At 38.9% G+C, this 11,770-nt stretch overlaps 1 pseudogene; it reads right to left on the reverse strand.

Moving 5' to 3' along the window:
* LOC102766897 overlaps positions 1 to 10,361 on the reverse strand; it is a 27,087-nt pseudogene extending 16,726 nt beyond the window's left edge.
* Between the last annotated feature and the right edge of the window lie 1,409 nt (positions 10,362 to 11,770).

Raw genomic sequence — 11,770 nt, forward strand, 5'->3', positions numbered from 1 at the left:
TGCGTTACTCTTTCCTCCTAGTTGTAGGACTTCCACTCAGCCAGCGTTCCTGTGGGTCTGGGTGATGTCCGTTCCGTCTTTTAGTTTCACTTTTGAAATGGTTGTTCGAGGCGGCAAACTCCGGCGTTAACCTATGCCGCCATCTTGGATTAAGCACCTGCTAGGTGTTCGATGCTGGGGATAACATGAATTTAACAAGATCACTTACCTTGAGAAATTTATAGGCCAGTGGAGAAAGCTAGACATGTAAATATGAATATAACAATATAACTTAGAAAAATACTTCTTGGAGTTTGAAAAAAATAGTGACTACAGTGCCACTGCGTGCTGTGAAGTGTCTGGGGATATAACAGAGCAGACCACCTTTGAATGTTCCAGGTAAATGGAAATGTTCAAAAACAAAGAGTGTGGTAGGTGTTGTGAATGGGATATTGTAGTCTAGTCAGAATGTATAAAATAAAACAATTCAGTCTAGATATTTTGCCTGGAGGAATAAGAGTATGGTGCCTATAAGCAGATGAGGAAGGATAGATTTGGAATGAGGAAAAAAACTTGCTGTGTTTAGTTTGGAGAGTATTAAAGTTGAAATGACAAGAGATAGTCAGAAATGTAGCTAGACCTCAGGAGAAAGGAGAAAATCTGAAGATATTTATTAGGGGGTCAGCATCATAAAAGTGGTAGAGTCATGGAAAAGTATGAGATTAAGTAAGAAAAATATGTAGGGTAAAAATAGAAGAAATGCTAAAAGCAAGCAGAACTGTCGATAAGGGACAGTTGGAGGAGAGATAGAAATGAAAAGGCACACCACAAAGGACAAAGAGGAGAGGTTTTTCGAAGTAGGATGAGCAATTGATTTGCAGTTGGTTACCGGACACTCTAGAAAAATCACTTCCACTAGATCGGTAGCAGAGCACATTGGGTTTTAATGGTAATTTTAACTAAGAAGAGAATATTTGTAACAAAGTGGAAACAAAATAAACAGTAATGCTTTAAAATGTTTGTTGGGAAAGAAAAGATGAACAAGGGTAATCACATAAGGGTTTAGATTTTAAAGAAAAAAAGTAGATGGATATATTTGAATATCTATTTTAGGAATAGCAGAAGTGAGTCAAAAAGGGAAGACTGAACATTCAGCAGGGAGGGACATAAAAACAGTGTGGGGCCTGAGGTCATGATTAGTCATTTATCCACTGCAGGGTGTCAGTCTTGGTCCCTTTCCTGAGGTAGGTATGCTGGTGTAAACATGAGTAATATGTGCTAGGTAGGCGTTTTCAGCTAACAACTCTATTTTCCCTGTAATATATGAAAGAAAGTTATTTTATGAAAATGAAAGGATTATATTAATAGGGCCAGATGAAGTAAAATGATGGTAGTTTGAAACATTCACTGGGAAATAGGATCAGAAAGAGACTACAGAACAGTACGAAATAACCAACCAACCAAACAGCCTTAGTGCTCTATTTACTTGTGTTTTAAGAGCATATCTCTGTAGTCAAACAACTGGGTTTCAATCCTTGATCTGTCCCCAATTTAGCAGTATGACTCTGGGCAAGTAACTTAGCCTCTCTAAATGTTTCCATATACAAAATGAGCATAACAAATATGAGATAATAAATGTAATTCTCTTGAACTTGAATTAATCTTTTAGAATTGTACTCTAATTACTTTAGACCTTAGGAAATGGGAAACTTAAGAATTAGTCACCCTCTGGTCTATGTGGCTATTTGTTGGGTGTTGTCCTGTGCACCAAGAGTTTGCTGGTTGGATTCCTAGTGGCCAGGTCACATCCCCAGATTGTGGGCTAAATCTCTGGTTGGGTCATGCAATAGGCAGCCAAATAATGTACAGCTCTTGCATTGATGTTTTGTTGTTTGTTTGTTTGTTTTCTCTCTCCCTCTTGTTTCCTCTCTCTCTAAAGATTAATACAAATTATTTTTAACAATTAGTCAGAAGACAATAGCAAAAATGAGGAATTAAGATGATTGAACATATAAGAAAACTGAGGGGCTACCTTAATGGAAGGATTTGATCTATTCAGTGAATTTTTCTCCTGTCCTTTACAAAGTATACAAAAATGAGTAACATTTTTTCATTATCAATTAAAAAAGAATTAAAAATGATAAAACTGGCTGGTTTGCTTCAGTAGATAGAGCTTTGGCCTGTGGACTGAAGGGTCCCAGGTTCAATTCTGGTTAAGAGCACATGCCAGGGTTGCAGGCTCTATCTCCAGTAGGGAGCATGCAAGAGGCAGCCAATCAATGATTCTCTCTCATCATTGATGTTTCTATCTCTCAAAAAACTTGATTCCCAGTGTGGGGGCTGCAGGAGGCAGCCTATCAATGATTCTCTCTCATCATTGATGATTCTATCTCTCTCTCTTTCCCTCCCTTCCTCTCTGAAATAAAAATATATATTAAAACAAATGATAAAACTTATGGACAGCAGAAAATGTTAGTGTTATATATTAAAAAAAAACTATCTGAGAATAAATTATATCCCATGAACCTTACAAAATAAATAGTAATCTGTATATTGGGAATTGAGACAAATAGGCCACAATTTTTATGTATCCTAAAGAGTTAACTGAGCCATGAAGAGAGAAACAGAAGGAATGGGTTGAGAAAGAAAATAACTCACTGAAGATAAATTCCTAGGTTCTGATCATCTTTTCTGAGTCTTGATATAAATTTTATGTGGTATGCTTATAATTTCTTTAATAGCCAAAGCTTATATGACTCATAATCCATCCTTTGTATCACCTACTGAGATATCACTGTACCATATAATTGGGGTAAAGGGCATACATGCCAATCACCCAATTAGATTGTAAATCTTTTAAGGCAAGGAATGCTTTCTGCACATTACATCTGCCATTATAAATAATTGCTCAAAATAATCTCTCAATATATGTCAAATGCATGGATGGATAAATTAATAATTAAGCACTATAAAATATTATAAAGCTGGATGGTTTTATGTGTACTTTCCACATTGTGTATGCAAATGTACACTGTAAAATCAAGTTTGCAATAAATCTAAGATTTTATCATGTGTGAATCATTAGAAGTGGTTTCCACTGTTCACCACCTTAGGCAGTGAAATATCAAAATCCTTTTGTTGGCTTCAAGAGTAAGTTTGGAAGATGAGCTGCTCAAGGTCTACCTGTGCAAGGAAAAAGTTATACATTTTCTTCACATGCCCTTGACTTCAGAACATAATATGAGGAAGTATGTCATTATTAAAGCTACCAAGAGAATATATCACCTACCTAATGTGTATTAAACCTGCCTCCTTTAAATCTTTTCTATCAGGTGTTTGATGTGTGAGTCCATTGTTTTCAACAGTTGGTACCTATTACCCTGAGAAGAAGTGAATGATACACTAACCAGTTTAAAGCAATCTTTCCAGAGAAGAAAGACAATTTTAGTTTTTAAAATATTTCTATTTATTTTAAGAGAGAGAAGTGAGAGGGAGAGAAGGAGAAAGAGAGAGAGGAAAACATTGATGTGAGAGTAAATTAGAGGCTGCTCCCTGCTGGGAATCGAGGCCTGGACCCCGGCACGTGTCTTGACCAGGAAGCAAACTTGCAACCTTTGGCCTTCACAGGCCAATGCTCTAACCAATTGAGCCATACCAGCCTGGGCAAGGACATTTTATTAAAAAGAGTCTGCACCTAGAGAATTTAAAAATAAGAAACATATTGTCATATTGAAATTGGAGTTAGGCTAACACCTGCTAGAGGAAGGATCAATAGGACTCTGGATATAAAACAACAAAAGAAAATCACTTCAACATCTCCATAATATCCCTCTTAATTACTGTGTTCTGCCATTACTGATTTTGACTGCATGAAGAGGTAAACACAATAAATCATACCTCAGATGAATAGCCAAACAGCATTAGAACAGCAGTCATTATCTAAATGCATTTTGCATTAACTTGCCAGAAGATACTCAATGACTCTAAGGATTATGAATTCTACAACAATTAAAATCCAAAATAATAGATGAAGGTTCTGAAGGTGATTGTTGGACTGCTGCACAGTGATTTCCTGTTTTCAGAAAAAGAAAATGGTATTATGGATTTTGAGGTACAGATGAAAAAACAAACCAATAGCAGATATATAAAATCTTGCATCTTGGTGAAATGCTAGTTTCAAGCCAATGGTATTCTCAAGGTTGGTAGTAGTTGCTTCTATGAAATGCAAAGGCTTGAATAATTTTTTTTACTTCAGCATTATTGAATATTTATAGTCAGGTTCTCCAGAATGAGAAACTTTTTCTATATAAAAAACCCTATTCATTTTCAAAATGAATTGGTCATCTAAAGTCACTTGAAACTGTGCTATCCCCTTTGAAAGAAAACTATCAATATTATGGCATGCTTACAAATTTGGATGTCATTTAGTTGAGATAAATTTTGTTATAATTAATAACAGTCTATATTTCCTGAACACTGTACATTGCAGAATATTTCACATACGCTATTATAGTGGATCCAAACAAGAGTCCCAGCTTTTTATACTCCATATGTCAAATGAAAAACATCATTTAAAATTGAAATATCTATAATAATAAAAGGGTAATATGCTAATTAGACTGGACATCCTATCGGACGAAGCCAGGGCTGGAGCAAAGCCTGATTCCCAGGTGTCTGCTGGTGGCTGAAAGGAAGGTTGGGTCCTGGGTGCCAGAGGGAAGCTGGTGCCAGCTGCCAGGGAAGGAAGGCCTACTCTTGCACAAACTTTGTGCATCAGGCCTCTAGTATTGTATAAAGAGTGGTAAGTGTGAGATCAGTGTCTCATCAGAAATATAAGTGAGGCATAAGAATCTACAGGTTTTTTTTTCTTCTTTTGGGAAATGTATTTGTTATACATGTGTGACTTGAAGACAAAGTAGCCTCAGGCAAAATGAAGGGATGCTGAACTTGCCTTTCAAATCCCCCTGCTATTCTTTCTGCTTTGACAGCCACTAACTCAGCTGAAACATGGGCTTTTGAGAGCGCCCCAATGTGACAGATCCTGGGTAAGATTACTTGCCTTTGTCTTTTGGACTTTTCTCATCCAATAGCAACTCTGATTGGGCTTCTGGATGGTTCCTAGTTACTAGAAAGCCAAGTTATAATTCGAAGCATGGAACAGATTAATGGATCTCATAGAAGGCAAGGGTTGGAGGTTGGCTGGGGAGTGATTACCCTGAGGAATTTATATGCATATATGTATGTATGCATAGCCCATGGACAGATAATAGAGTGGTGAAGGCCTGGAAGTGGCAGGTGTGGGATGGAGGGGGCAACTGGAAAAACAACACAAAACAACAACAACAACAACAACAACAACAACAAAAACAATAAACAAAGGGAACATCTGTAATACTTTCAACAATAAAAATAAATTAAAAAACACAAAAAATAAATAAAAAAAACAATGATGATGATAGCTAGCATTTACTGAGTGCTATTTATTAGATTCTATCAATTGAAACTTTCAATTCCTTGATGAAAGTACATATTATTATTTCTATTTACCTAAGAGAAAACCATGGCTCAGAAGAATAAAATGATTTACATTTGCAGCTGAATGTGACTCATCAAGACTCGCCCCTTGGCACTTGACTTTAGAGTTGATGATTGTTGCCATTTCCCTTATTTCCAGAAGAGAAAAGGATGCCAAAGGGTCACTTCAAAATGTGGATTGTTTTGATGTCTATACTGATGTTTAATTGGTGTGTATATAGGGTATCACAAAAAAATGTATACACACACTTTGAATAATTATAAAGGCAGTGTTTATTAAAATACATTTCATTTTAAAATTGATTTAAAGTGTGTATATATTTTTGAAGATACCCTGTATTTTCTCATATTTTTAATGTCAATAACCAGTCCATAAAAAAAACATATTTTGACTTTTAGCCTATTATATATGCAAAGATAGGCTGGTATAAAAGCTCATTTTGAGGCTGGTTTCTGCTTTCAAAGAAAGGAAACAAAACTGTCAGAACCAGTGGTGAATTGTAGGCAGGCTGCAACCAAAGGTGGCACGGTAACAGCACTCTGACAAATAGAGAGCTAGAGTCAACATGAAAGTGCAGTGAGACAGCCTTACGGTGGAAGCTGATTTAATGGTATTCTCAGTGCGCAGCAGTGTGGCGTGCCTTTGCAAAGCTGATCTGTTTATCTCCTTCTCTGCAGCAAGTAGAATTGTGCTGAGGCTCTGCCAGCAAAGCAAAGCTTGCTTATGGGTGGTGATGCTGTGGAGCAGAGCTTTCCATAAAAGTCCAAGCAGAAATGCCACACGCCCAGCACAGTGACCTCGGTAATCAAATACTTACTTTGGGAACTTCATGTTTCCCAAAATTCTGTTGTTTATTGAATATGGAAGGCAAATTGTTAGTCTATAAATAACTAAATTCTTTTTTAAAATATATTTTTATTGATTTTTTACAGAGAGGAAGGGAGAGGGATAGAGAGTCAGAAACATGGATCAGCTGCCTCCTGCACACTCCCTACCAGGGATGTGCCTGCAACCAAGGAACATGCCCTTGACCAGAATCAAACCTGGGACCCTTCAGTCTGCAGATGGATGCTCTATCCACTGAGCCAAACCAGTCAGGGTTAACTAATTAATTCTAATGACTTCACACATGACTGGTAAAGAGAAACCCTGATAACCATATCTCTAGGGCTGAAGTGAGTTTTCCCTTTTCTGCCCTAGTTCCTGAAATAAAAACTTACTGAACTGTTTCATTGCCTGTCACCACTTTGCAGCACTGGGCTTAACTGACATTTCCCAAAATTTAGATACAATCTAGGTAACTATAGACTATAATCTATAGAACTATTATAATGGGTTGACCCATATGAAATAGCCAATATGTGACTGTTTTTGACCCAGTTTCCCCCTTTTTTCACACATTAAACATGAGACTGGCATGCTGTTGTTGGTCAAGCCAGTGAGAAGGTCTCTGTCTTCTTTATAACCAATGTCTGAAATCCCCTAACCTCCTGCCACAGAATCTCCAGGGGCAAACTGCTTCATGCACACTTCGTGTGCTCCCATTTTAGGGAACATATTTATTTTTAGACAGTCAAGGTAATATATATGATGAAATGTGTCCAGCCATAAAAAAAATAAGGAAACCCTGTCATTTGCTATACCATCTATGGATGGCATTTGAGGGTATTTGCTAAAAGAAATAAGCCACATAACATAAGACAATTACCACTTGATATCACTTATATGAGAAATATAAAATGATCAAACTCATAGAAGCAGTGAGTGGAGTAGAATGGTGATTGCCAGGAGCTGGAGGGATGAGGAAATAGGCTGGTATTAGAAAGAAAGCAAAAGTTGGTTATGCAAGACGAACAAGTCCTAGAGATCTATTGAACAGTGAAGGGTGAAAGGAAGGAAAGACAATAAGGGAAAGATCTGGCTGGTGTGGCTTAGTTGTTTGAGTATGGTCCCATGCACCAAAAGGTTGTCAGTTCAATTCCGGTTAAGGCACATGCCTGGTTGTGGGTTTGATCTCCCATCGTGGTGCATGTGAGAGGTAACACACTAAAGTTTCTCACATCGATGTCTCTCTCTCTTCTTCCTCTATGTAAGCATGTCCTTCCTCCTCTTTCTAAAGTCAATAAAAATATGTGTATTTTTAAAATAAAGATAATATAGGGTAGAGTGGCAAAGACACCATCTGAGAGAGAAAATCTGGGACCCACTACATTAGTTGGTGACATCTTCCCCACTGTTCTCCCTTCCTCCATTTCTTCTCATAGAAGAAATACCACTCTTATTCCTAAGACTCTGGGTTGTGAGTCTTGTCCACATTGCTCTTTTCAAAACCAGAATGGCTAAGAAGCCACTTTTAGGGAAACTTGCTATTCAGAAAAGAAATGAGGATATATCCAGGGAAACCAAAATGAACAGTGTGCTCACTTTGAGTTTACCAGGAAGCTGAATGAAAGTTCCTGATTCAAAAATCATCTGTCAGTCCTCTCCACCAAAATGTGGCCTACATATTTCACCAACATCAAGGACTGTGGTCACATGTGACTCTGGATTCATTATTTTTGCTGCGTAATTAAAGTATGTGCAAAGTTTACAAAGGAGGCATGATGTAAAACTGCACCAGAGAGTAGAAGCTCCCTTCATTTCTCTGGACCTGAAGTGCTTTGTGTAAGGATGAAACACCATTTGGGATCCCCTGCTACATTTCACCACCCTACCTCCAGGTCCTGTCCTCACTCTTGGATGCTACATGACACCAGGACTCATCCCAGCAACCTGCGCATGCTCTGCCTTGTGGTTTCTAAGTGGGCAAAGGAGAACTACAGGGTGCCACCGAGAGGATGGCCACTGTATACGTTCCAGGACTAATAAGAACCATTTAATATTTTTATAAGTAAACAAAAAAGCTAATAACCAAAAGTGGGTAGCATAATTTTAGTTTTGTAAAACTAGAAAACAGCATATGTATTTATGATTGCTTGACTAAAATATAAAAATTGTTGAGAATAATTATTTCTGTGTTGATAGGGTTATGATGATTCTATTTTCTCTTTGTTGTTTTTACTGATTTCTCTAAATGTCCTTCATAGCTATAGTAATCACAGGGTCTGTTAAAAAAAAAAGTAAAAGGCATGATGGTAACATATGACCCTGTGTTGTTGATGACAGTGGTTATTTATGACTGGTGGGGTTGAGGATGATCTATACTTTCACCTTTATAATTACGAGCTGTTCATAATTCATTAAATATATTTTACAACATAATTTTACATTAAAACAAATGTTATTATTATATATACATTATTGATTTCAGATAAGGAGAGAGAGATAGAAACATCAATGATGAGAGAGAATCATTGATTAGCTTCCCCCTGCACATCCAACACTGGTGATCGAGCCTGCAACCCCGGACATTTGCCCTGACCAGGAATTGAACCAGGACCTCCTGGTTCAGAGGTTGAAGCTCAACCGCTATGCCATGCTGGCTGGGCTAAATATTATTTTATATGAAAAGTTAGTAGTATGTTATTCAGTCCATTGAAAGTTAATTTTGGGGCTAGCGGGACTATCTAAATTACTTCCACTCTCCCCACATTCTTAGATTTTTCCTCCCAGATAAATTGAAAATGGTGAATGTGTGGCTAGCTGTAGAATGTTACAAATCATAAGACCCCAGTAGTTATATAAGATATACCTTTGCACGTGCACCATATTCTTGCTGTGCAATAATGCCCAAGAACTGGCTTCTGGAAACTGAGAATGGCGCAGCTAGCTATTCTTTAACTGCTATTCTATCCACTTGCCATTGGTTCTTCTATCTACCTCTCAGGATGAACCAGAAAAGTAGGAATTTGCAGCTTCTGAATGTTCCACATGCTGAGCTTTCTCCTTATCTGAGCACCACAAGATTGAATGTAGGAGGTGAGGCAGTATCTCAGTGTCATTTCTTATGGGGAAGGGAAACAGTACTTTCTGCCTGTGACCATTGCCCCAAGAAGCAACTCACATCCCTTCTGCCCATGGAGGCCTTTTCTCCTTATTCCTTTCTGGCATGGCAGAACACATTCAGATTTCACACATAAATCTTTTCTCAGTCCAGGACATAGGCACAGTGATTCCCCATAGTGACTTAAAAGTGAAGGTTGACAACTTAGCTTCCATATCACTATGCATGTTTGTGGGCTATCTGCCCCAAAATCGGAATCAGTGAATGAGTAAAAAATACAAATTAATCTTAACAATCAGTCTTAACATATAATTAGAAAGGTGAGTTGGAAAGTACATCAATAGATGTTATCATTATACTCGGGGTCCAGTACACAAATTCATAAACCTTAAAAGGAACTGTGGGCCATGAGGCTGCCGTGAGTACAGAGGCGGGTCTCAGCCCACCCTTCACACCCTCACCCGGGCCCTCCTGACCTGGCCCCTGGTTCCCTGTCTACCAGAAGCCCTGCTCCCGCTGCCGCCAATCCCACATGCTGACGATGCCTGGAGTGATTGGGGCCAGCACCAGCAGTGGGTGCGAGCGGTGGCTGCTGCCCTGATCACCCCTCAGGAGCAGGGGGAGGTGGAGAAACCCTAAGGGGTGATCAGGGCTGGCAGCCACCACTCACACCCACTGTCGGTGCTGAGCGATTGGGGCTGGAGCTGGACACCAGCAGCAGGTAGGAGCGGCAGCTCTGGTGTCACGGTGGGTGCAAGCACCCGGCAGGACTGCGGTGCACTGGAACAAAGAATTTTTAGTAACCGTCAGAGGCTCACCCCAATAATAGTGATGGGTACCCCTCAATGGTCTGGCACCTGTGCTCACCTGCTCCACCATCCTGCCATGGCTGATGCCCGTCATGTTCTGCACACTGCCGCCTGCTGCTGACGCCCTCCATGTTCCTCACGTCCCCTGGTGATCAGCGCACATCATAACAACTGGTTGTTTGGTTAGGGAAAAAAACCCACATTGATTCTTTGTCTTACTTATTTAAGCATTCATTGGTCGCCTCCTTTATGTGCCATGACTGGAGATTGAACCCACAACCTTGGCACACTGGGATGGTGCTCAAACCAACTGAGCCACCCGGCCAGGCTATAACATTATATATTGATAGAAAAATGCTTCTTACAAAACATCACCAGAAAATGTACCTTTCTATATAGATTAACTTTTCTATAGCTGAAGATAAAAACATTATGAACATGGAAACTTTTATTTTAAGCATTTTTCTTTTTTTTCTCCCAAAACATATTACCCTCTACAATAGTGCACAGAGAGAGTGTTAACATTTTAATGGATTTAAAAGCATTATGATAAACATCAATTCATGGACTAATTTTCAATGCAATGTGCCTCCTTCACAGACTATTGAAGAGGAAGAATTTTCACTTATGATTACTAAGGGCTTTTTGGTAGCATGTGTGTGGTCGATATAAAACAACAAGTCTAAGCACCACTAAGGGAAGCTTTACATACTGGCATGACTGCACTGCTCTTTTGAATCAGAGCTATCACAGTGACCAACAGTCCTGATTAGACTGCTACTGTGTGGTTTCTTAGCACTTTCAGTGCTAAGATGAGGACATTTTCAGGAAAAGAAAAGTAGGAATTTATTTATCCTCATGTTCATCCCCTGCAGCACAGTGATGCATGTGAAGAGGGCAGAGGGACTAGTGGTATTTTCTCCTAACATGCAGAGTTGTGAGAGTAGATTGCTTTTATTTAGTTGGTTAATTTACATTTCTTCCTTTCATCAGCAGTGCTCTCCTATATTGTGATTTATTGCCACTGCTATTACCAGCCTAATTTACCATCTTCTCTTCTAATCTGTTTCTCCTCTGCTGCCTATCATCTCTGCTTTGTCTCGCTTTTCTATCTTTTCTTCTCTGCCACTGCACGCACTCCCTCCTGTTATATCCTTGCACTTCTCATTCTTATTCTGGGGTTTTTGCTGCCTGTCTCAGCCTTCCCTAGATCACATTTGAATTTTAGATCTCTTCCTGCCAGTGAGATTCCTCTCACTTAGTAAAACTAACCTGCAGGACACAACATCTGCTGTCTTTGTCTTGCTGTTATTTTTAACCATATTCCATGTTCTGGGCTCTCAGTTATTCTTTCTATTCTAGCAGGTGATATTCTCAGAGCTCTGACTTCCAAATGAGGGTGTTCTCATGGTGTAGCCAACAAATACGAATCCTTCACAAGTCATTGTGTTATACGGAAAAGTAAATTCATGCTGAGTAAGTTTGAGAAACACGAGATTGTGT

The sequence above is a fragment of the Myotis davidii genome, unplaced genomic scaffold (assembly GCF_000327345.1).
Source record: "Myotis davidii unplaced genomic scaffold, ASM32734v1 scaffold416, whole genome shotgun sequence".
Lineage (NCBI taxonomy): Eukaryota > Metazoa > Chordata > Mammalia > Chiroptera > Vespertilionidae > Myotis > Myotis davidii.